At 39.5% G+C, this 27,802-nt stretch overlaps 1 long non-coding RNA gene across 1 annotated transcript; it reads right to left on the bottom strand.

Moving 5' to 3' along the window:
• Positions 1-27,802, bottom strand: LOC101681074. The gene is made up of 4 exons (XR_006603236.1): positions 27,659-27,802; positions 27,179-27,271; positions 24,662-24,730; positions 1-201 (listed from the first exon to the last, which is right to left on the bottom strand). It is a non-coding gene; the product is annotated as an uncharacterized LOC101681074 (long non-coding RNA).

Below are 27,802 nucleotides of genomic sequence, written 5' to 3'. Positions count from 1 at the left end.
TCCAGATTTATCCATTGATCAAATTTAAATATTGACAGATGTTGTAACAATCCCATACCTCACCACCCACATTCAATTAATACATTTTACAAAATTCATTATCAAATATATATTTTGAGTCGAGGTGCTTCTGTCCACTGCCTCCACTTTCATCTCAGCCATCATCTTGGAGTCCTGACCGCCACTCCCAGATAGCAGAAGCTGAAAGAGAATTGTCAGTCAGGTGGAAATTGTGCTGGTACGTTGTCCCAAAGCAATGATATATAAATGGTTAATAAAATAGTTTTTCAAATGGGACTACATAGATGGGAACACAAACATGTAAACATTTACATGCTTTGAAAGGAAAAGGAAACACCAAATGTGAGCAAGGCTTAAGCTGTGTGCACACTGATGTCTGTTTTCTGACTTAGCTGGAGGCACTTGAGAGTGCATGTCCACAGGGGAATAGAAACAGTCATCCAGGTGAGAAAGCCAGCCAGATGTAAGCACAGTGTTTAAAACTAGGGGCTGAGGTGCCTGGGTGACTCAGTGGGTTGGGCCTCTGTCTCAGCTTGGGTCATGGTCTCAGGTACTGGGATTGGACCCTGCTTGGGGACTCTGCATGGCAGGGAGTCTCCCCCCCCCCCCCGCCTGCCTCTCTGCCTACTTGGGCTCTCTCTATATATCAAATAAATAAAATATTTTTAAAAATAATAAAAATAAATAAAACCAAGGGCCGGAGTTGGAGTCTTACTCCCATGAAAGCAGAGGTGTTATAATGGATGCAGACTACTTCCCAGGGCGTCAGAAGGCTTAGAGTTGCATCCTGGGATTCTTACAGGAATGATTGAAACATAATTAGAAATAGAAACCCAGCTGATACAAGATGGCCATGTAAAAAGTCCCCTTACTCGCTTCCTTAATCTGTGGATACAAACTATCTAAAACAACCTTAATGGAGACAGAGACACTCTTGTGAAGGCAATCCCCAGTCCTGGCACTACAAACTGGAGTGGAGAGTTAGTATGGAGGCACCATGGACAGACTTGTCAGCCCTGGGGCACAGAAGAAAAGCTGGTGTTTAAAAGCACAACTAGAATATAAATAAAACAGCCCTACAACTCAGACAAATAACAAAGAAGTAGCTGGAACACTCTCCCAGTTGGAGGGGCTGGCAAGTACTATAGTTTACACTATACCTCTAAATTCATAATGGACACTGGAGCAGGGTTTGGGAGTTCTAGCTCACCTATCTTCTCAGCCCCAGGTTCCTAGCCCACAGCAATCCTAGTCATCTCTCTGAGGCAGCCCCAGAACAGCATATCTGAGAAATCCTGGTCAGCACTCAGTGCATATCCAGATGTCTTGCCAATGTGCCACAGGTGTAAAGAATCTCAGAAACATCCATGTCCACAGTAATTGATCTCCAGAAGTGTTTTTGGGCACTCCTGGTGCAGAGTACTCTGAAGTTTCCTGACTCCTGCCTGCTTTGTCTTCACCCTCCTTGACTGGGTACCTTCTTACCCTGCACCCCAGTTTCCTGGTGTGACTCCCATCTGAGCTCCAGCCACCATCAGTAATTGCTCTCCACAACCCTGCTCTCTGGCTCCAATTGCTGCACCAGGGTTCACCCTGAGCACACTGGGAGACCCCACCTTGCAAGCAGCTCGCCTAGAACTGCATTACTAGGGAGCCCTCTGAAGAGAGCCCCAGGACCACTCTCATCCCCGTCCATTCAAGCTTAGGATGTTCTGTCAGGACATTCTCTGCCCAAAGAGCCCTGTGAACACCCTGGCTCACACCCACTTGAGATTGGCTCTTCCACCAGGCGGCCCACACAAAGTATGCTAGGCCCATAGCACATGCTGTCCACAGCTCTGACCAGTTATTCAGTCACCAGGCACACACAGTTTACAGAGGGGATGACCATACACTAGACCATTCCTTCAACATTAGGAGGTAGCTTTTCTGCCCAAATTATTAAAAAGAACAACAGCAACAACCATAACAGCACATAAAGTCAAATAAAATGAGATGAAAGAGAAATATGCTCCAGACAGGTGAAAAATATAAAACCTCAGAAAAGGAACTAAGTGAAACAGAGATAAACAATATTCCTGACAAGAAGTTTAAAGTAGGAGAGACAAGATGGCAGAGAAGTAGGAGGTGCTGTTTCAACAGGTCCCCTAAATTGAGCTGATTATCAACTAAAGAACTCTGATCAACCATGAAATCAGCCTGAGATTAAGTTATACACTTCTGGATCTCTATGGGAGCAGAGGATACCAGTGGACAGGTAAAGCAGAATGGGAACATCAGACTGATAACGGAAGAAAAACAAAAGGCGAGGGAGCCACTAGAAGCAACCCATGGGAATGTAAAAAAAAAAAAAAAAACCAAATACAAGAGAGCCCTGTGACTGGGGACAAGAAATAACTTGGAATATAGTTGAAAGTATTCAAAAAGAGCAAAAGATCTTAAGGGGAAATTTGTGGAATGGGGAGGTTAAGGACAAGATCTTAAGCCCATGGACCCAGGGCAGCCACCTCTGGCACTGAGCCAGAGAGAGTGCAGTGAAGAATCCAGGCCTTGGACCCTGATCCACTGGTGTGTGTGTGAGAGCATCTGGGTGGCAATACACGGGAGAGTCTGGTGTGGACTCCAGCCAGTGTTCTCTAGAAGCACAGCCTTTTGCACTCTGCAGGTGTGCTGTGTGACCAGGGTCTGAGTCGTGCTCCACACCCTTCCCTGAGAGAGGAGTCTGCAGTCTCTAGCCAGTGATCTCTAGGACTAGGAGAGTCTGAAAACTCCCAGCCCCAGCCAGCATGAAAATATCAGTGTGCTGTCTCTGGTTAGGATCTCTATGGAAGCCTAGACCTGCCCACACATCCTTGGTAGAGGAAGCTGCTGGAAGGCAGCTGTCTGGACTAGTACTTTTTGTGGTTTTGAGTAAAAGTGGAGTTCCTTTGACCCCAGAGACCGAGACTGAGGATATGCTATACTGGCAGCAGAATGGGGATTTATGTGCTCTGGTGCACATAAAGGGGAGGTCTAGGTGCAGTTTGATTTCCCCTAAACACCCAAAGAACTGCCAAAATCCCCAAGGGAAGAAAACAAACAAACAAACAAACAAAAACCAAACACACAAACAAACCTCCAGAGTACAGAAACCTGAAAAACTGGTTTCCTCAGAGCCCAGCCCCTTGATAGTGGGCAGGAGGATTCAACTCTAGGAAAACTGCCTGAAAAACCATGTGGCAGGACCCTCCCCCAGAAAGCCAGCCAAAAACAACAACAAAATCACAGCAAAACAAGCCAAAAAGAAAAAAAAGAAAAAAAAAAAGAAAGAAAAGAAAAGGACAACCACCAGTGCTTCGTGGATACAACTTTTATTTTTAATTAATTCTTTCCCACTATTCTAGTTCTTTTCAATTATTTAAACAATTTTAACCTATTTACCATCACAATGAGATGTTCAGTACAACAAATTCCATAATAAATTTTTAACTTGAAGTTTCTTTATACATATACTTGTGCTTTTCTTTTGCTTTTATATTTTTATTCATATATATATATATATATATATATATATATATATAATTTATTTGACAGAAAAATCAGAAGGAGGCAGAGAGGCAGGCAGGTGGGGGGTGGGGGGAAGCAGGCTCCCTGCTGAGCAGAGAGCCTGATGTGGGGCTTTATCTCAGGACCCTGAGATCATGACCTGAGCTGAAGGCAGAGGCATTAACCTACTGAGCCACCCAGGCGCCCCACTTATATTTTATTTTATTATTTTTTTAATATTCATATAGAGATAAGCTTCAAGGTAATTCCCTTTCCACAATCAATGCTACCCATATATATATACCAGTTTTCATCCCCCTTAATCTCAAGAAAGTTGAGTCCTTTAACAAAGATATCAAGATATATCCAGAGATATCAAAATAACCTTCTTCACACACACTGAGAATTTATAACCGCCCTCCCATATTTTTCTCCTGTCAGTGTTTCTGTGTATTTCCTGGTAATATATAAATCTTATACTTGGGGTTCATTGTAGCTGGATTCTTTCTTCTTTTTTTTTTCCTTGTAATTTACATTTGTCAGTATTTTTGTTTCTCTGTTTTTGTTTATATTCTTTATAAATTTTACATTTGGGGCCCATTTGGGCTGGGTCTTCTCTTTTACTCTCTTTTACTTTTTTAGATTTTTTTCCCTGTCTCTCTATCTTTTTTCCTTTTTTTCTTTCCTTATTGTGTGGACTCCCGATTGCTCAGAAGCACTCCAGAGTTCACCTTGCCTGCACCACAGTTGATAAATTCAGCTACACATCCCCTCAGCCATCTCTCACCAAAATGACTAGGAGGAAAAATGTCCAATAAAGAAAAAATTCGGAGACTGTGCTCTCTCCATCAGACCAATTGGATATGGACATAAACAATATGTCAGAAAGGGAATTCAGGCTAAAAATTGCCCAAGGCAATGACTAGGTTGGAAAAACCCTTTCATGACAAAATGGACTTTATTAGGGCAGAAGTGAAAGCCACCAGGGAAGATGATCAGGGAAGATGTTAAGAATGCTCTCAATGAGTTCCAATCTAATCTTAATTCTCTAACAGCTAGGGTAACTGTGGCAGAAGACAGAATTAGTGATCTAGATGACAAACTGATACAGAAAAAAAAAAAAAAAAGATTAGGAGGAAGCCTGGGACAAGCGGCTTAGAAGCCATGAAAACAGAATTAGGGAAATGAATGACAACATGAAACATTCCAACGTCAGGAATATTGGAATCCCTGAGAGGGAGAAGAAAGAAAGAAGACTAGAGAATATAGATGAACAAATTCTCCATGAAAATTTTCCCAATTTCATGAATGGAACCAGCATTCATTTCCTAGAGGCACAAATGTCTCCCCCCAAGATCATAGAATCTAGAAAGACCTTGAAACACTTGACTGTGAAAATGATGAATCATAATTGTAAACAAGAGATCTTGAAAGAAGCTAGGGCAAATACATTTCTTACATACAGAGGAAGTCCCATCAGAATAATGTCAGACCCGTCCATAGAAACCTGGAAATCCAGAAAGGGCTGCAAGACATACTCAGGGCACTAAATGAGAAGAAAATGCAACCAAGAATACTTTATCCAGCAAGACTGACATTTAAATGGATAGAGATATAAGGAGCTTCCAAGACTAGCAAGGTTTAAAAGGGTATGTGACCACCAAGCCGACACTCCAAGAAATATTAAGGGGGGGGGGTCCTATAAAAAGGAAAAAAACCCCACCAAGAATATAGTTGAACAGAAGTACATGGAGACAGTCTATAGAAACAAATACTTTGCAGGTAACATGAAAATGTATAAAATAAAAATATATCTCTCAATAATCACTCTCAACGTGAATGGCATAAATGTGCCCATAAAATGGCACTGGGTTGCAGATTGGATAAAATGAGAGGACCCATTCATATGTTGTCTAGAAGAGACCTATTTTGAATCTAAGGATACATCCAGACTGAAAGGGAAAATGTGGAGAATCATCTTTCATGCCAATGGGCCTCAAAAGAAGGTTGGGGTTGCAATTATCATATCAGATAATTAGATTTTAAACTAAAGACTGTAGTCAGAGATACAGGTGGACATTAAATCATTCTTAAAGGGAATATCCAGCTAGACAATGTAACGACTGTAAATACTTATGCCCCAAATATAGGAGGAGTAAATTACATAAGAAAACTGTTAATCAATATAAAAGTCTTATTGACATAAATGCAATAATTATGGGGGATCTTAACACACCACACTCAGTAACAGACATATCATCCAAGCAGACAATCAATAAAGAAACAAGAGCACTGAATCACACATGGGACAACATGGACCTCATAGATATATACAAAACATTCGACCCTAAAACAACAGAACACTTATTCTTCTAGAGTGTACATGCAACCTTCCCAGAATAGAACACATACTGGGTCACCAATCGGGGCTCAACTGATAGCAAAAGATTGAGATTATTCCCTGCTTATTCTTAGATCACAATGCTTTGAAACTGAAACTCAACCACTAGAAAAAATTTGAAAGGCATTCAAACATTGGAAGCTAAAGACCACCTTGCTTAAGAATGCCTGGATCAACCAGGAAAACAATGAAATTAAATAACTCATGGAAACTAATGAAAATGAAGACACATTGGCCCATGGGTCCACTCTATGCGATATGACAAAGGCATTCCTAAAGGGGAAATATATAGCCATCCAAGCCTCCTTCAAAAAAAAAAAAATATATATATATATATAATCTCCAGAATATACTGGCTGTCTTTAAACCTTAAAGAACTGGAGAATTAAAAACAAATTAAGCAAACCCCACACACAAGAATAGATCAGAGATCGATGAGGTAGAAACTAGAGATACAGTAGAACACATCATCTAAACTAGAAGCTGTTTTTTGAAAGAATAAGATCGATAAACCATTGGTCAAACTAATCCAAAAGAGAAGACCTAAATTAATAAAATTATGAATGAAAAGGGAGAGATCTCAACTAACACCAAGGAAATAGAAACAATCATCAGAAGTTATTATCAACTGATATATGTCAATAAGTTATGCCACATAGATCAAATGGATGCATTCCTGGAAAACTATAAACTTCCAAAACTGAATCAAGAAGAAATTGACAACCTGAATAGAACAATATCTACTGACAAGATTGAAGCAGTGATCAATAGCCTCCCAAAAAACAAAACCCCAGGACCTGACAGATTCCCTGGGGAATTCTACCAAATGTTCAAAGAAGAAATGATACCTACTCTTCTGAAGCTGATTCAAATAATTGAAACAAAAGGCAAACTTCCAGATGCTTTTTATGAAGCCAGCATTACTCAGATTCGCAAACCAGGCAAAGGCTACACCAAAAAGGAGAATTTCAGACCAATATCCCTCATGAATATGGATGTTAAGATTCTCAACACAATCCTAGCTAATAATATCCAAGCCAACAACCTTCCCTTTGAGATCAGGAATATGACAAGGATGCCCACTTTCACCACTCTTGTTCAACATAGTATTAGAAGGCCTAGAAAGAGCAATCAGACAACAAAGAGAAATAAAATGTATTCAAATTGGAAATGAAGAAGTCGAACTCTTTTTCTTCACAGATTATATTATTCTTTATATGGAAAACAAAAAAAGACTCCACCCCCAAACTACTAGAACTCATACAGCAATTCAGTAATGTGGCATATTACAAAATCAATGTACAGAAATAAGTTGCTGTCTTACACACTAACAATGAGCACAGACTGAGAAATTAGAGAATCAATTCCATCTACTATAGCACCAAGAGCCATAAGATACCTGGAAATAAACCAAACCAAAGAGGTAAAGGATCTGTACTCGAGGAACCATAGAACTTTCATGAAAGAAATCAAAGAAGACACAAAAACATAGAAGACCATTCCATGCTCTTAGATAAGAAGAGTAAACATTGTTAAAATGTCTATACTTCCTAGAGCAATCTATACTTTCAATACAATTCCAATCAAAATACTACCAGCCTTGTTCAAAGAACTGGAGCAAACAATCCTAAAATCTGTATGGAATCAGAAAAGACCCCAAATTGCTAAGGAAATGTTGAAAAAGAAAAATAAAACTGGAGGCATTTCGATGCCTGATTTCAAGCTTTACTACAAAGCTGTGATCACCAAGACAGCATGGTTCCAGTATAAAAACAGACACGTAGACCAGTGGAACACAATAGAGAGCCAAGATACAGACCATCTACTCTATGGTAAAATAATCTTTGATAAAGCAGGAAAAAGTATACAGTGGAAAAAAGACAGTCTCCTCACTAAATGGTGCTGGGAAAGTTGGACAGCTATGTGTAGAAGAATGAAACTCAACACCATACTTCAAGTTACACTGGAAAGGGATAAAAGACCTCAACATGAGGCAAGAATCCATCAGAGTACTGGAGGAGAACATAGGCAATAACCTCTTCGACATCATGCATGCAAATTCTTTCAAGATATGTCTCCAAAGGCAAACAAAAGCGAAAATGAATTTGGGGGGCTTCCTCAAAATCAAAAGCTTCTGTACAGCAAAAGAAGCAGTCAACAAAACGAAGAGGCAACCCATGGAATGGGAGAAGATATTTGCAAATGACAGTACAGACAAAAGGTTAATATCCAGGATCTGCAAAGAACCCCAATTTTTTTTTCCTTTCATAGAATGAGTAATCTTTTTTAAAATAAATTAATTTATTTATTTTCAGAAAAACAGTATTCATTATTTTTTCACCACACACAGTGCTCCATGCAATCTGTGCCCTCTAAATACCCACCACCTGGTACCTCCACCTCCCACACCCCCGCCACTTCAAACCCCTCAGATTGTTTTTCAGAGTCCATAGTCTCTCATGATTCACTTCACCTTCCAATTTACCCCAACTCCCTTCTCCTCTCTAACATCCCTTGTCCTCCATGATATTTGTAATACTCGACAAATAAGTGAAACCATATGATAATTGACTCTCTGCTTTACTTATTTCACTCAGCATAATCCCTTCCAGTCCTGTCCATGTTGGTACAAAAGTTGGGTATTCATCTTTTCTGATGGAGGCATAATACTCCATAGCATATATGGACCACATCTTCCTTATCCATTGGTCCTTTGAAGGGCATCTTGGTTCTTTCCATAGTTTGGTGACAGTGGCCATTGCTGCTATAAACATTGGAGTACAGATGGCCCTTCTTTTCACGACATCTGTATGCTTGGGGTAAATGCCCAGGAGTGCAATTGCAGGGTCATAGGGAAGCTCTATTTTTAATTTCTTGATGAATCTCCACAATGTTCTCCAAAGAGGCTGCACCAACTTGCATTCCCACCAACAGTGGAAGAGGGTTCCCCTTTCTCCAAATCCTCTCCAACACATGTTGTTTCCTGTTTTGCTAATTTTGGCAATTATAACTGGTGTAAGGTGATATCTGAATGTGGTTTTAATTTGAATCTCCTTGAGGGCTAGTAATGATAAACATTTTTTCATGTGTCTGATAGCCATTTGTATGTCTTGATTGGAGAAGTGTCTGTTCATATCTTCTACCCATTTTTATTTTTATCTTTTTTTTTTTTAAATTTTTTATAATTGTTTATTTTTTATAAACATATATTTTTATCCCCAAGGGTACAAGTCTGTGAATCACCAGGTTTACACACTTCAAAGCACTCACCAAAGCACATACCCTCCCCAATGTCCATAATCCCACCCCCTTCTCCCTAAAGCCCTCCCCCCAGCAACCCTCAGTTTGTTTTGTGAGATTAAGAGTCACTTATGGTTTGTCTCCCTCAAAATCCCATCTTGTTTCATTGATTCTTCTCTTACCCACTTAAGCCCCCATGTTGCATCACCACTTCCTCATATCAGGGAGATCATACAATAGTTGTCTTTCTCTGCTTGACTTATTTCGCTAATCATGACATGCTCTACTTCCATACATGTTGTCGCAAATGGCAAGACTTCATTTCTTTTGATGGCTGCATAGTATTCCATTGTGTATATATACCACATCTTCTTGATCCATTCATCTGTTGATGGACATCTAGGTTCTTTCCAAAGTTTGGCTATTGTGGACATTGCTGCTATAAACATTCGGGTGCACGTGCCCCTTTGGATCACTACTTTGTATCTTTAGGGTAAATACCCAATAGTGCAATTGCTAGGTCATAGGGCAGTTCTATTTTCAACATTTTGAAGAACCTCCATGCTGTTTTCCAGAGTGGCTGCACCAGCTAGCATTCCCACCAACAGTGTAGGAGTGTTGCCCTTTCTCCGCATCCTCGCCAGCATCTGTCATTTCCTGACTTGTTGATTTTAGCCATTCTGACTGGTGTGAGGTGATATCTCATTGTGGTTTTGATTTGTATTTCCCTGATGCCGAGTGATATGGAGCACTTTTCATGTGTCTGTTGGCCAGCTGGATGTCTTCTTTGCAGAAATGTCTGTTCATGTCCTCTGCCCATTTCTTGATTGGATTATTTGTTCTTTGGGTGTTGAGTTTGCTAAGTTCTTTATAGATTTTAGACACTAGTACTTTATCTGATATGTCATTTGCAAATATCTTCTCCCATTCTGTCAGTTGTCTTTTGATTTTGTTAACTGTTTCCTTTGCTGTGCAAAAGCTTTTGATCTTGATGAAATCCCAATAGTTCATTTTTGCCCTTGCTTCCCTTGCCTTTGGCGTTGTTCCTAGGAAGATGTTGCTGCGGCTGAGGTTGAAGAGGTTGCTGCCTGTGTTCTCCTCAAGGATTTTGAGGGATTCCTTTGGCACATTGAGGTCCTTCATCCATTTTGAGTCTATTTTAATGTGTGGTGTAAGGAAATGGTCCAATTTCATTTTTCTGCATGCGGCTGTCCAATTTTCCCAGCACCATTTATTGAAGAGGCTGTCTTTTTTCCATTCAACATTCTTACCTGCATTGTCGAAGAATAGTTGACTATAGAGTTGAGGGTCTACTTCTGGGCTCTCTATTCTGTTCCATTAATCTATGTGTCTGTTTTTGTGCCAGTACCATGCTGTCTTGATGATGACAGCTTTGTAATAGAGCTTGAAGTCTGGAATTGTGATGCCACCAACGCTGGCTTTCTTTTTCAATATCCCTTTGGCTATTCGAGGTCTTTTCTGGTTCCATATAAATTTTCGAGTTATTTGTTCCATTTATTTGAAAAAGATAGATGGCACTTTGATAGGAATTGCATTAAATGTGTACATTGCTTTAGGTAGCATAGACATTTTCACAATATTTATTCTTCCAATCCAGGAGCATGGAACATTATTCCATTTCTTTGTCTCTTCCTCAATTTCTTTCATGAGTACTTTATAGTTTTCTGAGTATAGATCCTGTGACTCTTTGGTTAAGTTTATTCCTAGGTATCTTATGGTTTTGGGTGCAATTTTAAATGCGATTGAAACCTTAATTGCTCTTTCTTCTGTCTTGCTGTTGGTGTAGAGAAATGCAACTGATTTCTGTGCATTGATTTTATATCCTGACACTTTACTGAATTCCTGTATGAGTTCTAGCAGTTTTGGAGTGGAGTCTTTTGGGTTTTCCACATATAGTATCATATCATCTGCGAAGAGTGATAATTTGACTTCTTCTTTGCCGATTTGGATGCCTTTAATTTCCTTTTGTTGTCTGATTGCTGAGGCTAGGACCTCTAGTCTATGTTGAATAGCAGTGGTGATAATGGACATCCCTGCCATGTTCCTGACCTTAGCGGAAAAGCTTTCAGTTTTTCTCCATTGAGAATGATATTTGCGGTGGGTTTTTCATAGATGGCTTTGATGATGTTGAGGTATGTGCCCTCTATCCCTATACTTTGAAGAGTTTTGATCAGGAAGGGATGCTGTACTTTGTCAAATGCTTTTTCAGCACCTATTGAGAGTATCATATGGTTCTTGTTCTCTCTTTTATTGATGTGTTGTATTAAATTGACTGATTTGCGGATGTTGAACCAACCTTGCAGCCCTGGAATAAACCCCACTTGGTCGTGGAGAATAATCCTTTTAATGTACTGTTGAATCCTATTGGCTAGTATTTTGTTGAGTATTTTCGCATCTGTGTTCCTCAAGCATATTGGTCTATAGCTCTCTTTTTTGGTGGGATCCTTGTCTGGTTTTGGGATCAAGGTGATGCTGGCCTCATAAAATGAGTTTGGAAGTTTTCCTTCCATTTCTATTTTTTGGAACAGTTTCAGGAGAATAGGAATTAGTTCTTCTTTAAATGTTTGGAAGAATTCCCCCGGGAAGCCGTCTGGCCCTGGGCTTTTGTTTGTTTGGAGATTTTTCATGACTGTTTCAATCTCCTTACTGGTTATAGGTTTGTTCAGGCTTTCTATTTCTTCATGGTTCAGTTTTGGTAGTTTATATGTTTCTAGGAATGCATCCATTTCTTCCAGATTGTCAAATTTGTTGGCGTAGAGTATGTTGGCTCATAGTATGTTCTTATAATAGTTTGTATTTCTTTGGTGTTAGTTGTGATCTCTCCTCTTTCATTCATGATTTTATTTATTTGGGTCCTTTCTCTTTTCTTTTTGATAAGTCTGGCCAAGGGTTTATCAATTTTATTAATTCTTTCAAAGAACCAGCTCCTAGTTTCATTGATTTGCTCTATTGTCTTTTTGGTTTCTATTTCATTGATTTCTGCTCTGATCTTTATGATTTCTCTTCTCCTGCTTGGCTTAGGGTTTTTTTCTTGTTCTTTCTCCAACTCCTTTAGCTGTAGGGTTAGGTTGTATACCTGAGATCTTTCTTGTTTCTTGAGAAAGTCATGTACCGCTTTATATTTTCCTCTCAGGACTGCCTTTGTTGTGTCCCACAGATTTTGAACCATTGTATTTTCATTATCATTTGTTTCCATGATTTTTTTCAATTCTTTAATTTCTCGGTTGACCCATTCATTCTTAAGAAGGATGCTGTTTAGTCTCCATGTATTTGGGGTCTTTTCTATCTTCCTTTTGTGGTTGAGTTCTTGCTTTAGAGCATTGTGGTCTGAAAATATGCAGGGAATGAACCCAATCTTTTGATACCGGTTGAGTCCTGATTTAGGACCGAGGATGTGATCTACTCTGGGGAATGTTCCATGTGCACTAGAGAAGACTGTGTATTCTGTTGCTTTGGGATGAAATGTTCTGAATAAATCTGTGATGTCCATCTAGTCCAGTGTATCGTTTAAGGCCTTTATTTCCTTGCTGATCTTTTGCTTGGATGATATGTCCATTTCAGTGAGGGGAGTGTTAAAGTCCCCTACTATTATTGTATTATTGTTGATGTTTTTCTTTGATTTTGTTATTAATTGGTTTATATAGTTGGCTGATCCCATTTTGCGGGCATAGATATTTAAAATTGTTAAATCTTCTTGTTGGACAGACCCTTTGAGTATGATATAGTGTCCTTCCTCATCTCTTATTATAGTCTTTGGCTTAAAATCTAATTGATCTGATATAAGGATTGCCACTCCTGCTTTCTTCTGATGTCCATTAGCATGGTAAATTCTTTTCCACCCCCTCACTTTAAATCTGGAGGTGTCTTCGGGCTTAAAATGAGTTTCTTGGAGGCAACATATAGATGGGTTTTGTTTTTTTATCTATTCTGATACCCTGTGTCTTTTGACAGGGGCATTTAGCCCATTCACATTCAGGGTAACTATTGAGAGATATGAATTTAGTGCCATTGTATTGCCTGTAAGGTGACTGTTACTGTATATGTTCTCTGTTCCTTTCTGATCTACCACTTGTAGGCTCTCTCTTTGCTTAGAGGACCCCTTTCAAGAATCCTGTAGAGCTGGTTTGGTGTTTGCAAATTCTTTCAGTTTTTGTTTGTCCTGGAAGCTTTTAATCTCTCCTTCTATTTTCAATGATAGCCTAGCTGGATATAGTATTCTTGGCTGCATGTTTTTCTCGTTTAGTGCTCTGAAAATATCATGCCAACTTTTTCTGGCCTGCCAGGTCTCTGTGGATAAGTCAGCTGCCAATCTAATATTTTTACCATTGTATGCTAAGACTTCTTTTCCCGGGCTGCTTTCAGGATTTTCTCTTTGTCACTGAGACTTGTAAGTTTTACTATTAGGTGACGGGGTGTGGGCCTATTCTTATTGATTTTGAGGGGCGTTCTGTGAACCTCCTGAATTTTGATGCTCGTTCCCTTTGCCATATTGGGGAAATTCTCCCCAATAATTCTCTCCAGTATACCTTCTGCTTCCCTCTAACTTTCTTCTTCTTCTGGAATCCCAATTTTTCTAATGTTGTTTCGTCTTATGGTGTCACTTATCTCTCGAATTCTCCGCTCGTGGTCCAGTATCTGTTTGTCCCTCTTTTGCTCAGCTTCTTTATTCTCTGTCATTTGGTCTTCTATATCACTAATTCTTTCTTCTGCCTCATTTATCCTAGCAGTTAGAGCCTCCATTTTTTATTGCACCTCATTAATAGCTTTTTTGATTTCAACTTGGTTAGATTTTAGTTCTTTTATTTCTCCAGGAAGGGCTTTTATATCTCCCGAGAGGATTTCAATAATATCTTCCATGCCTTTTTCAAGCCCGGCTAGAACCTTGAGAATTGTCATTCTGAACTCTAGATCTGACATATTACCAATGTTTTTATTGATTAGGTCCCTAGCCTTTGGTACTGCCTCTTGTTCTTTTTTTTGTGTTGAATTTTTCTGTCTTGTCATTTTGTCCAGATAAGAGTATATGAAGGAGCAAGTAAAATACTAAAAGGGTGGCAACAACCCCAGGAACATATCCTTTAACCAAATTAGAGGATATCCCAAATCGTGAGGGGGGAGAAAGGGGATAAAAAGTGGTTCAAAAAGGAAGAAAGAAAAAAAAAGAAATAAAAATAAAAGAAAAGAATTTAAAAAAAGAAAACAAATAAGAAAAATATAAAAAAAATAATAAATATATATATTAGATAAAGTAGTTAAAAAACAATAAAAAAGAAAAAGGTAAAAGTTTAAAAAATATTTTTACCATAAGGCGAGGAGAAAAACAAAAAATGAAAAAGAAAAAATTAAATTGACTGCAAGACTAAAAAAAATCACAGGGAAAAAGTCATGAGTTCCGTGCTTTGCTTTCTCCTCCTCTGAAATTCTGCTGCTCTCTTTGGTATTGAAACCGCACTCCTTGGTAGGTGAACTTGGTCTCGGCTGGATTTCTTGTTGATCTTCTGGGGGAGGGGTCTGGTGTAGTGATTCTCAAGTGTCTTTTCCCCAGGCGGAATTGCACCGCCCTTACCAGGGGCCGGGATGAGTAATCCGCTTGGGTTTGCTTTCAGGAGTTTTTGTTCCCTGATCAATTTCCGTAGAGTTCTGGAGGATGAGAATACAAATGGTGGCCTCCTGGTCTCCGGCCCAGAGGAGCTGAGAGCCCAGGGCCCCACTCCTCAGTGCGCCCTCTAGAACAGCGCCCAGTTACTCCTGTCTGCCTGACCTCTGGCCGCGCTCCGAGCTCACGGAGCCTGTGACTGGTTCAAGGTAACACCGAGCTCTGAGCTTACTGTCTGCTCTCTCTCTTTAGCCGGCTTTCCCGTTCCAATACCCACAAGCTCTGCGACACTCAGACACCCCCGATCCTTCTGTGACCCTGCGGGACCTGAGGCCATGCTGACCCCGCGTGGGCTTCGCCCTGGTTTAGCCTCTGGAGCGATGTCCCTCAGTGGAACAGACTTTTAAAAGGCCTGATTTTGTGCTCCATTGCTCCGCCGCTTGCTGGCAGCCGGCCCCTCCCCCCGGGGTCTATCTTCCCGTCGCTTTGGATTCACTTCTCTGCCGGTCCTACCTTTCATAAAGTGGTTGTTTTTCTGTTTCCAGATTTACTGTTCTTCTCTTCGATCTGCCGATGGGTTTTCAGGTGTTTGCAATCTTTAGATAAGCTATCTAGCTGATCTCCGGGTCGGTGAAGTAGTCTCAGCCTGCTACTTCTCCGCCATCTTGACTCCTCCCCGCTCTTCTGCTCATTTTTAAATATGTTTGCCTGTTTCATGTTTGTTTAGTTTGAGTTCATTATAGATCGTGGATATCAACCTTTCTTCTGTACAGTCATTTGCAAATATCTTCTCCCATTCCGTGGTTTGCCTCTTCGCTTTTTTTTTTTTTTGACTGTTTCCTCTGCTGTATAGAAGCTTTTGATTTTGATGAAGTCCCAAAAGTTTATTTTCGCTTTTGTTACCTTTGCCTTTGGAGACATATCTTGAAAGAAGTTGCTGTGGCTGATATCAAAGAGATTACTGCCTATGTTCTCCTCTATGCTTCTGATGGATTCCTGTCTCACGTTGAGGTCTTTTATCCATTTTTAGTTTATTTTTGTGTACGGTGTAAGAGAATGGTCGAATTTCATTCTTCTACATATAGCTGTCCAGTTTTACCAGCACCATTTATTGAAGAGACTGTAGTTTTTTCACTGTATATTTTTCCTGCTTTTTCGAAGATTAATTGACCATAGAGTTGAGCATCCATATCTGGGCTCTCTACTCTGTTCCACTGGTCTATGTGTCTGTTTGTATGCCAGTACCATGCTGTCTTGGTGATCACAGCTTTGTAGTAAAGCTTGAAATCAGGTAACGTGATGTCCCCAGGTTTATTTTTGTTTTTCAACATTTCCTTAGCGATTTGGGGTCTCTTCTGATTGTATACAAATTTCTGGATTATTTGCTCCAGCTCTTTGAAGAATACCAGCGAAATTTTGATAGGAATGGCATTAAAAGTATAGATTGATCTAGGCAAGTATAGACATTTTAACAATGTTTATTCTTCTGATCCAAAAGCATGGAATGGTCTTCCATCTTTTTGTGTCTTCTTCAATTTCTTTCATGAGTGTTCTGTAGTTCCTTGAGTACAGATCCTTTACTTCTTTGGTTAGGTTGATTCCCAGGTATCTTATGGTTCTTGGTGCTATAGTCAATGGAATCGATTCTCTAATTTCCCTTTCTGTATTTTCATTGTTACTGTATAAGAAAGCCACTGATTTCTGCACATTGACTTTGTATCCTGCCATGTTGATGAATTGCTGTATGAGTTTTAGTAGTTTGGGGGTGGAGTCTTTTGGGTTTTCCATATAAAGAATCATGTCATCTGCAAATAGAGAGAGAGTTTGACTTCTTCATTGACAATTTGGATACCTTTTATTTCTCTTTGTTGTCTGATTTCTGTTGCTAGGAGGTCTAATACTATGTTGAACAAGAGTGTTGAAAGTCGGCATTCTTGTCTTTTTCCTTATCTCATCGGGAAGGTTGCAAGCTTTTACCCATTGAGGATGATATTTGCTGTGGGTCTTTCATAGATAGATTTGATGTGTTTCAGGAATATTCCCTCTCTCCCTATACTTTGAAGTGTTTTAATCAGGAACGGATGCTGGATTTTGTCACATGCTTTTTCTGCATCAATTCAGAGGACCGTGTGGTTCTTCTTTGTTCTCATATTAATTTGGTCTATCACATTGATTGATTTGTGAATGTTGAACCAGCCTTGTAGCCCAGGGTTGAATCCTACCTGATCATGGTGGATAATCATTTTAAAGAGCTTTTGGATCCTGTTGGCTAGGATCCTGTTGAGAATATTAGCATCAATATTCATCAGTGATATTGGTCTAAAATTCTCCTTTTTGGTAGGGTCTTTGCCTGGTTTTGGAATCAGGGTAATGCTTTCTGGCTTCATAGAAAGAGTCTGGAAGTTTTCCTTCTGCTTCAATTTTTTGAAACAGCTTCAGGAGAATAGGTGTTATTTCTTCTTTGAAAGTTTGGTAAAATTCTCCAGGGAATCTTTCAGGTCTTGGGCTCTTGTTTTTTGGAAGGTTCTGATCCCTTTTTCAATCTCCTTATTATTGTTCTATTCAGGTTGTCAATTTCTTTCTGGTTCAATTTTGGGAGTTTATAGTTTTCCAGGAATGCATCCATTTCATCCAGGTTGCTTATCTTATTGGTATACAACTGTTGATAACAACTTCTGATGATTGTTTCTCCTTCCTTGGTGTTAGTTGCGATCTCTCCCTTTTCATTCATAATTTTTTTTAAATATTTTATTTATTTATTTGACAGAGAGAAATAACAAGTAGATGGAGAGGCAGGCAGAGAGAGAGAGAGAGGGAAGCAGGCTTCCTGCCGAGCAGAGAGCCCGATGCGGGACTCGATCCCAGGACCCTGAGATCATGACCTGAGCCGAAGGCAGCGGCATAACCCACTGAGCCACCCAGGCGCCCCTTCATTCATAATTTTATGAATTTGGGCTTTCTCTCTTTTCTTTTGGATTAGTGTCGCCAATAGTTTATCGATCTTATTGATTCTTTCAAAAAAAACAGCTTCTAGTTTCATTGATACGTTCTACCGTTTCTTTGTTTCCTACCTCATTGATATCAGCTATAATCTTGATTATATCCCTTCTTATGTGTGGAGTTGGTTTGACTTGTTGTTGATTCTCCAGTTCTTTAAGGTGTAGAGACAGCTGGTGTATTCTGGATTTTTCAATTTTTTTTGAGGGAGGCTTGGATGGCTATGTATTTCCCCCTTAAGACCGCCTTTGCTGTATCCCATAGGTTTTGGACTGAAGTGTCTTCTTTATCATTGGTTTCCATGAATTGTTTCAGCTCTTCTTTGATCTCCTGGTTGATTCAAGCATTCTTAAGCAGGGTGGTCTTTAGCTTCCCAGTGTTTGAGTTCCTTCTGAACTTTTCCTTGTGCTTGAGGCCCAGTTTCAAAGCATTATGATCTGAGAATATGAAGGGAATAATCTCAGTTTTTTGATATCAACTGAGTCCGGATTTATGACCCAGCATGTGCTCTATTCTGGATAAGGTTCCATGTGCACTTGAGAACAATGAGTATTCTGTTGTTTTAGGGTGGAATGTTCTGTATATATGTATGAGGTCCATCTGGTCCAATGTGTCATTCACTGCTCTTGTTTCTTTATTGATTTTCTGCTTCTTTGATCTGTCTATTTCTGAGAGAGGTGTGTCAAGATCTCCTACGATTAGTGTATTCATATCAATATGACTATTTATCTTGAATAACAGTTTTCTTAAGTAATTGGCTACTCCCATATTGGGAGCATAGATATGTACCATTGTTAGATCATCTTGGTTGATAGTCCCTTTAAGGATATTGTAGTGTCCTACTGTATCTCTGACTACAGTCTTTAGTTTAAAGTCTAATCTATCTGATATGAGAATCGCTACCCCAGCCTTCATTTGAGGCCCATTGGCATGAAAGATGCTTCTCCACCCCTTCACTTTCAGTCTGTGTGTTTCTTTAGGTTCAAAATGGGTCTCTTGTAGACAACATATGGATGGGTCCTGTCGTTTTATCCAATCTGCAATCCTGTGCCGTTTTATGGGTGCATTTAGGCCATTCAAATTGAGAGTGATTATTGATAGATACGTTTTTATTGACATTGAGTTACCTTTGAAGTCTTTCTGTCTGTATACTCTCTCTATATTTCTCTTCAATGCTACTTTTAGGATTTTCTTCTTTTATGGGCTTCCCTCTGTAAGGAGCCTCTTTGCCCTGGTGGTTTTCAAGAGATTATACCTACAATTATAATCCTCAATTTGACTATCAGGTGTCGTGACGTTTTTTGGGAATGTATAATCTTGGGTGGAGACCATTCAGCCTCTAGTACATGAACGCTGATTCCATTCACGAGATTGGGAAAATTTTCATGAAGGACTTGTTCCACTATATCTTCTAGACTTCTTTCTTTCTCCTCCCCTTCAGGGATTCCAATAATTCTGACATTGGAATGCTTCATGGCATCATTTATTTCCCTGATTCTGTTTTTGTGGTTTCTAAGCTGTTTGTTCCAGGCTTCCTCCTGATCCTTTCTCTCTATCTGTTTGTCTTCCAGATCACTAATTCTGTCTTCTGTCTCAGTTACCCTAGTTTTTGAAAGTTTAGATTAGATTGGAATTCATCGAGAGCACCTCCCTGGTAGCTTTAAGCTCCACCCTAACATTATGAAGATCCTGTATGGTCGCTTTCAGTTTGCCCCTAATAAATTCCGTTTGGTCATCCATGGTTTTCTCCAATCTAGCTATTGGCTGGATAATTGTTACCCTGAATTCTCTTTCTGACATATTGTCTATGTTGATAGTTGTTAGCTCTGTTGCAGAAGGTCCATCCTCTGTATTTTTCTCCTGTTGGTCATTCCTCCTCCTAGTCATTTTGGTGGGAGATGACTGAATAAATGTAGCTGAATGTATCAACTGTGGTGCAGTCAAGGTGCACCCTGGAACACTTCTGAGCAATCAGGATTCCCCACCCAAATGAGAGACAAAAGAAAAGAAAAAAAGTAAAAAGTAAAAAAAAGAGAGAGAGAGAGAGAGAGAGAGAGGAAAGAAAGGGAAGATGAAAGAGAAGGTTCAGCCCAAATGGTCCCAAAGGTAAGATTTATAAATTAGACAAACAAAAAGAGCCAAAAAGACTGATACAATTATATGACAAGAGAAAAAATATATATGCAAATAAAGGAAGAACCTCGTCAAAAAGAACCCCAAGTGTAAGATTTATATGCTATCAGGACAAACACAAAGACACATAAACACTGGTGGAAGAAGAAGATGGAAGAATGGTTATAAATTCTCAGTGTGTGCGAGGAAGGTTGTTTTGATTCTTCCTGGATGTGTCTTGATATCTTTGTTAAAGGACTCAACTTTCCTAATATAAAGGGGATTAAAAATTGTTTTACCTATAGGGGTAGTATTGATTGTGGAAAGGGGATTACTTTGAAGTTTAACTCTATATGAATATTAGAGGATAAAAATAAAAAAGGAATAATCTAGACTAAACTAAACTAAAATTTAAAAAAAAGGAATTCCAGAGGACACCTGGGTGGCTCAGTGGGTTAAAGCCTCTGCCTTCAGCTCAGGTCATGATCCCAGGATCCTGGGATTGTGCCCCACATCAGGCTCTCTGCTCAGCAGGGAGTCTGCTTCTCCCTCTCTCTCTCTGCCTGTTGTTCTGCCTATTTGTGATCTCCATCAAATAAATAAATACAATCTTAAAAAAAAAATAAAATAAAATAAAGGAATTCCAAAAATAGAAATGCAAAAGAAAAACATAGGTGTATGTACGAAAAAGTTCAGTTTAGAAGGGTATTATGGAATTTGATGTACTGTACAGCTTGCTGTGATGTGTGATGGTAAATAGGTTAAAAAAATTACCTATGTGTTTAAAAAAAAAAAAAAAAAGAACCGGAATAGTGGGAACGAGTGAACAATACAAGTTTTCCTTTCTCTCTCTCTCTCTCTCTCTCTCTCTCTCTTTTTTTTTTCCTTTCTTGGTTTGTTTTCTGGGGGAGGACCCTGCCACGTTGGATGTCAGTCAATGATGTTTCCTGAGTTAAGTCCTCCCGCCCCCCTCAAGGGGGTAGACTCTGAGGAAACTGTTTTTTTCCAGGCTTTTGTTCTCAGGCGGTTTTTATGTTTGTTAACTTTTTTTTTTTCTCTCACCTGGACCGCCTTTGATGTTTTTTGTAGTTTTAAAGGAAAACAAACCGCACCCTGATCTCCCTCTCAGAGAGAAGCCTCAGTCTGGGTGCAGAGCCTAAATAAGTTCCCCCTTGGCCGCTGGCAGAGCAGGTTCCAAGTTGCAACCCTGGAGGCGCAGGATCTTTTGCTTGTACCCAAAGCCAAGGCAGTGGCAGCTGTCTGGGAGCTCCCGACCGCCAGAGAGGTTCCAAGCAGCGATCACACACTGAGATTTTGCCGCTGGCCCAGGGTGGGAGTTCCTGGTCTTGCTGGGTCTAAGAGTGCCCAGCTTGTGCGCACCTCTTTCAGAGGTGGCTATTGGTCATGCGCATGTCTCAGGCACTGAGAATGGGGCACAGGTCTGAAAGCACCAGGCTGGGCTTTTGTGCACCTCTGTCTGGGGAGAGTTTGGGGCGCATGGCTTAGGCTTTGAAACAATAGCGTGGGTCAAAAGCGCAGGCCGGGCCTTTGTAACTCTCTCAGGGGAGCATGAGGGATGTGCACACGTATCTCACGCTTTGAAGTAGGGCTCACATGTTCTACCAACTGGCGTGGCTCCCATCCCCTCACAGGAACTAGAACCCATGCATTCTTGGGTGTGCTGGAGGCTTAGGGACCAAGACCTGTTTTATCCGCCACACTCTCTCTGCCTTAGCGCCTGGGAGGCTGTCCTGGGACCGGGGACTTAAGCCCCTGTCCCTAGCTGCCCTGATTCCCACAATTTCCCCCCAGGATCCTTTGCTTTTTTTGAGTGCTTTCAACCAGTCTCCAAGTTAATGCTGGTCCCCAGACGCAGGGCACTCTTGCTTGTATTGGGGTTCTACTTTCCAACCAGTCGTCTCTGGTGGCTCCCTCCCCCTTTTGTTTATCTTCTGATCAGTCTGCCTTCCCACTCCGCTTTACCTGCCCACTGGTGTCTTCTGCCCCTGTAGAAATCCAGACGTATAAATCTGATCTCAGGCTGATTTCATGGGTGATCGGTGTTCTTTGGTAGGTAATCAGCTCACTTTGGGGTACCAGCTGAAAAGGCACCTCCTCCTACTCCTCCCCAATACCCAACTTTTGTGTCAACATGGATGGTACTGCAAGAGATTATGCTGAGAAAAATAAGTCAAGCCAATTATATAGTTTCATGGTTTTTTTGTTTTGTTTTGTTTTGTTTGCGCATCAGAAATAACACGAAGGACATGGGGAGATTGAGAGGATAATAGAGTTGGGGGAAATTGGAGGGGGAGATTAATTATCAGAGACTATGGACTCTGAAAAACAATCTGAGGGTTTTGGAGGGGCAGGGGTTGGGAGTTTTGGTGGGTATTATGGGTGGCATGTATTGCATGGAGCATTGTGTGTGGTGCATAAACAATGAATTCTGGTATACTGATAAGAAATTTAAAATTTTTAAAAATTAAAATAAATAACAAAACAATAAAAAAGAAATTAAAAAAGAAGTTTAAAGTAAATTAAAAAAAATTAAAAGAGACATTTAAGGTAATGATTATAAAATATGTTCACTGGATTGCAGGAAAAATATGGAAGTACTCAGTAAGAAGTTCAACAAGAGATAGAATATATAAATTTTAAAAAAGAGAGAGAGGTAAATAATACAATAACTGAAACCATATATACAACATAGGGAATCTAAAGAAGATTCATGGATTCTGAAGAATGGGTAGTCATCTGGAAGACCAGGTGATGGAGAGCTTGGAAGCTGGACCATAAAAAGAATAATAATAAAAAAAAACTATGTAAGTCTAGGTTAAAGGGTCTCTTGGACACCATGATGCAAGAAACTCTCACATTATTGTGTTGTCAAAATAAGGAGAGAGAGAGAAAGAGCAGAAACCATAGTTGAATAAATACTAGATGAAATCTTCCCTCAAGTGAAAAAGGAACCAGACATCCAAATCAGGAAGCATAGAGATTTCAAAATAAGAGCCACCCAAGGAGGCCCACAGGATTACATAATAATTCAAATATTAAAAATTAAAGGGAAAAAGCTTTAGAAATAGCATGAGGGCAACAAGTTCTGTATACAGGAAACCCCATAAAGTCATCAGGTGAATTTTCAGCAGAAACCTTGCAGCCCAGAAGACAATGGCATGATCTATTCAATATTCTGAAAGGAATAATTCTATAACAATATATACTCCATCCAGTAGGGTGATCGTTCAGAATTGAAGTAGTGGAAAAGAGTTTCTCTGACAAAAAGAACTCAGAGGAGTTTATCACCCTTAAAATGGCATTACAAGAAATAGGAAGAGACTCTTTTAAGTGGAAAAGACATAATTAGATTTGAGTAAATTATGAATAGAATGGTGGAAAATAGGACAGAATATACATCATGTGTGGAGGGGAGAGCAAAAAGTTCTAAAATGTGTTCAAACATAAGTGACTATGTACCTAACATAGACTGGCTTATACTTTAGATGTCATATATGAACCTCATGGTAACCACAAACCCAAAATCTGTAATAGATGGAAAATAGATAAATGATTAAAGAAAAAGAAATCCAAACATAACACTATGGAAAGAATGAAAACCAAGGTTAATAGAAGGAAGAAGATAATAAAGGAATAAATGAAACATAGATGTGATGAATGGAATCTGGCTGCCATCATCTCAGGATATGATGTGTTTTACTAATGGTTTGTAAGACTGTTCAATGGATAGAAGTCTTCTCTGTTCTAAGAGATACAACTTCAAGAGTAGAAAAATGTTACTGAATAAAGTACTTCCAAACTGGAGAATATTCAGTGACTGAAGGTCCCATTTCACAGGATACATGCTGGGCCCAATCCTGCAATATTTTAACTGGCCATATCTTCCCTAAACATTCCACCTTGTGGAAGAAATAAATGGCATCATCAAATCCCAAATGGTGAAATACAAGGTATCTTTCCATTCACCAAGGTCCAAAGGTCTTCCCTTAATATTATTGAACCTTAGATCCACTCCCCATGGGAGACAAAAACATTAATACTTTGAAATCATTGCTGAAAGATCAGGGAGATGAGATCAAAGGGCATATGAGCCCAGCAAGATAAAGGTGATATGATGACTTTGTAAGAAATGACAACTCTAAATATGCCCTTTAAAGAAATGAGTCATTACTGGAACAGTCTGTCCACACCATGTGCCTGGGAGACAGAAACATCATCATGGCCTTCAACCTGGAGAAGAGTCCACAAAGACTCCCTTCAGTATCTCTGGAAGGATTCATACCAGCTATTTCTCATCACTAAATTAGAAGGCACCAGGTCATGGATTCATGTATACCATTTCATTAAAATGGCTGCAAACTCCCACAGGACAACCAAACTAATGACCGACCTCAACTGATTGTAGCCCAGAAAAAGAAGCAGATGGCAACTGAGTGGATTTCTTTCCCAAGAGGCAGGGCAAGGACATACTGTAATACACTCAAAACACAAAAATCTAATGGAGACTCAATTTTTCTCTGGGTAGGTATTGTTGTGAGTTTTGCTCTTTTACACTAAAGAAAGCTACTTCTCTGCTGGTAAACACACTCTCAAGGGTTTCTGGATCTTTATTGTTGTTCCCTCACTGCATTTACATATATTCAAGAGCATGACATTCTTAAATTAAAAATTAAAAGCTACTAAGTTACAAACACTAGATAGATCCTTAAAAGTCAACTGACACTTACCCCAAAACTGTTGAATGTTGTTTTCTGGTACTTAAGTTGCCTTCTCCAAGATGTGGGGTTCTCCTGCATCTAGATTTATAAATTTTACTGTTGAATATGTTTATCTTACACTATTTGCAATTTTATAATTGCTTATACTTTGCATTTTACCTTATAGTAATACTGAAAATATCAAAATGATTTTTGCTCAAATAAGGTACGTCATTCATCAGATCTATCAGAAATGGGAATTGAAGTAACAGCTAGATGAGATCTCCTCAAAGACTCATCTAGCTTGGGTTATCCCCATGAAAATCCCAACTTCCAGGGGCATGATGGACCCAGAACAGGTTGCCTACCACCCACAATGAAATGGGATTGTAGAAAAGCACAATTTTATCATTGAGGTTTTCCTTTCAGAAGTATTTCAGAAAAAAGATGGGCTGGAATTATGAAAGAAGATTCAAAATGAAGTTTTGCTAAGACAGCCACTCAAACTAGACAGAAAAAGAAAATAAGGAAATAAAGCATATACACATTTCCTGTTTCAATTTTCAGAACACCATTAATTTTTTACTTCCAGCACCCATATGGACCTGCTCTCTCAAAGCTAGGGTAACTGAGACAGAAGATAGAATTAGTGATCTGGAAGACAGATAGAGAGAAAGGATCAGGAGGAAGCCTGGAACAAACAGCTTAGAAACCACAAAAACAGAATCAGGGAAATAAATGATGCCATGACGCGTTGCAATGTCAGAATTATTGGAATCCCTGAAGGGGAGGAGAAAGAAAGAAGTCTAGAAGATATAGTGGAACAAGTCCTTCATGAAAATTTTCCCAATCTCGTGAATGGAACCAGCGTTCATGTACTAGAGGCTGAATGGTCTCCACCCAAGATTATACATTCCCAAAAAACGTCACGACACCTGATAGTCAAATTGAGGAATTATAATTGTAGGTATAATCTCTTGAAAGCCGCCAGGGCAAAGAGGCTCCTTACTTACAGAGGTAAGCCCATCAGAATAACGTCAGACCTGTCCACAGAGACCTGGCAAGCCAGAAGAGGCTGGCAAGATATATTCAGGGCACTAAATGAGAAGCATGCAGCCTAGAACTGCTGAGTTACAACTGGCCCACCTCTTGGTACACATCCTTCTACACTGGACTGAAATAGAGATAATGAAATAGAGACAATGAAACCTGTTAGCTGCCAGCCAATACCATCATTCTTTCAAAACAAGTGCCTATGTTTTTCCCTCATAAACATGAACTACCCACTAAAAATCAGGGGTACACCTGAATTCTCTCCAATCTATGTCTCCCATACAACAGTCCTTAATTTTCCAAATTGAAGTTTCAGGTATTTTCCAGCTCCTACTTCTTCATTGACAGGAATTTGGTACACATGCAAAGAACACGTTAGACAATTTATACATCATTAAATTATGGCAAACATCAGAAGAAACATCAAAATGCCAAAGTAGAGCTCACATTAAATCCAGATTCCTGACATTGATTTGTTTACAGTTAAATCTTTTTGGAAAATGGGTTTCAAAAGAATCAGCTCTAGGGGTCATAAATGTTTATTTTGTTATCAGAAATCCATCCAATATCATCCATCATAGATATAAGGTACTCTAAATATGTATACCTGTATTCACACCAACAGAAAAAATACTCACAAGCCATAAACTAAAATTAGTTATCTGATATTTGCCAACATGACAGAGATTAGCTGATGGCATTATTAAAAAATTAAGTTCTTAAAAGTATACATTTTCATGACATAACTAATACAGCTTTTTTAAACTGTCAGAAAAAAATGATCATTTTAGATATTATTTGGTAAAACAGTATAACTGCATTACCTAAAGAAGCAAAAATATTGTTTTGTAATGTGTAAATTTTTGCTGCTTCTCATTTGTTTCAATCCTATTATGTTTTATAAGTCATAATGGAAAACACATTATATTTACTGCCTGGAACTGCCTACTACTCTAGGTGCTGAAGGAGTTCTGAATTTTCACGTTCCAAGAGACCACACAGCATATCGCCAGTCCTACAGGGGCTTACAGTTCTGTGGTACCCTGCATGCCAGCTCAGTTGAGTGGATGGACAAGGGGTGAAACCAGCAGACAAGTTTTGGGTACAAACACTCAGAGTGCCCAGATTGACCTCAGCAACCAAGAGGTTTATGTCTAGTTGTGAACTGCCTCTACTTATGAGTCTGTGTTAGGACACCCCATGCCTGAAAATGTAACCTAGCCCCATGACATGCACACGTGCCAGAGGAGGCCTCATCCAGTGATGGGGTAGGACCCACTGTCCACACAGAACTACCCTCATTGCAGACCAGAAATTCAGGTTGGAGGGCAGGGGAGAGAGAAGTCAATTCATGAAATGCCTTTAAGATATGAAATGCAGGAGAAATCCACTGTTTTTTGAAGAATATTTTTCTGGCCCCAGCAGAAAAGGAAACTTGAAAATCAAATTAATGAAATTTGTTCGAAAATTAGGGAAATATTTTTGTGTCCAAACCTTGTGGTTCAGGCAGTCCATCCCTGAGACAACATCAGTAATTGTCATCCTTGGCTCCAAGGGTTTCTTGGAAGGAAAAGGGGGACTTCTTTCCTGGAAGGAAAAGAGGGAGAGAATCCTTGTAGAAAGGGCTTTTGTTTTAAAGGTTTTACTTATTTTAGAGAGTGATAGTGACCACAGGAGTGGTGTGAGAGGCAGAGAGAGCAGTAGACTCCCCACTGAGCAGAAAGGCTGATACTGGGTTTGACCCCTGGACTCCAGGAGAATGACCTGAACCCATGGCAGATGCTTAACTAATTGAGCCACCCAAGTTCCCCTTGAAAGACATTTTGAAACAATGTCTTATTAATAAAAGTTTTATAGAATAGAAGATGTGAGATGAAAATTTAAGTCTCTTACATTCCCCCTCCAGGAGTATTCTTTTATTGTTATTGTTGTTTGTTTTTTGTTGTTGTTTTCTTTGTTTGTTAGTTAACTTACAGTGCAGTATTTGTTTCTGGAGTAGAATTCAGTGATTCATCACTAGCATACAACACTCAAAGCTGATCACAACAAGTGCCCTCTTTAATGCCCAGCATCCATCAAACAATCCCTGAACCACCCTCTCCATCAACCCATAGTGTG

The sequence above is a fragment of the Mustela putorius genome, unplaced genomic scaffold, assembly GCF_011764305.1.
Source record: "Mustela putorius furo isolate JIRA1106 unplaced genomic scaffold, ASM1176430v1.1 tig00000081_pilon_pilon_pilon, whole genome shotgun sequence".
Lineage (NCBI taxonomy): Eukaryota > Metazoa > Chordata > Mammalia > Carnivora > Mustelidae > Mustela > Mustela putorius.
The sequence above is the reverse complement of the archived record's forward strand: the minus strand, read 5'-3'. Positions and strand labels throughout refer to the sequence as shown.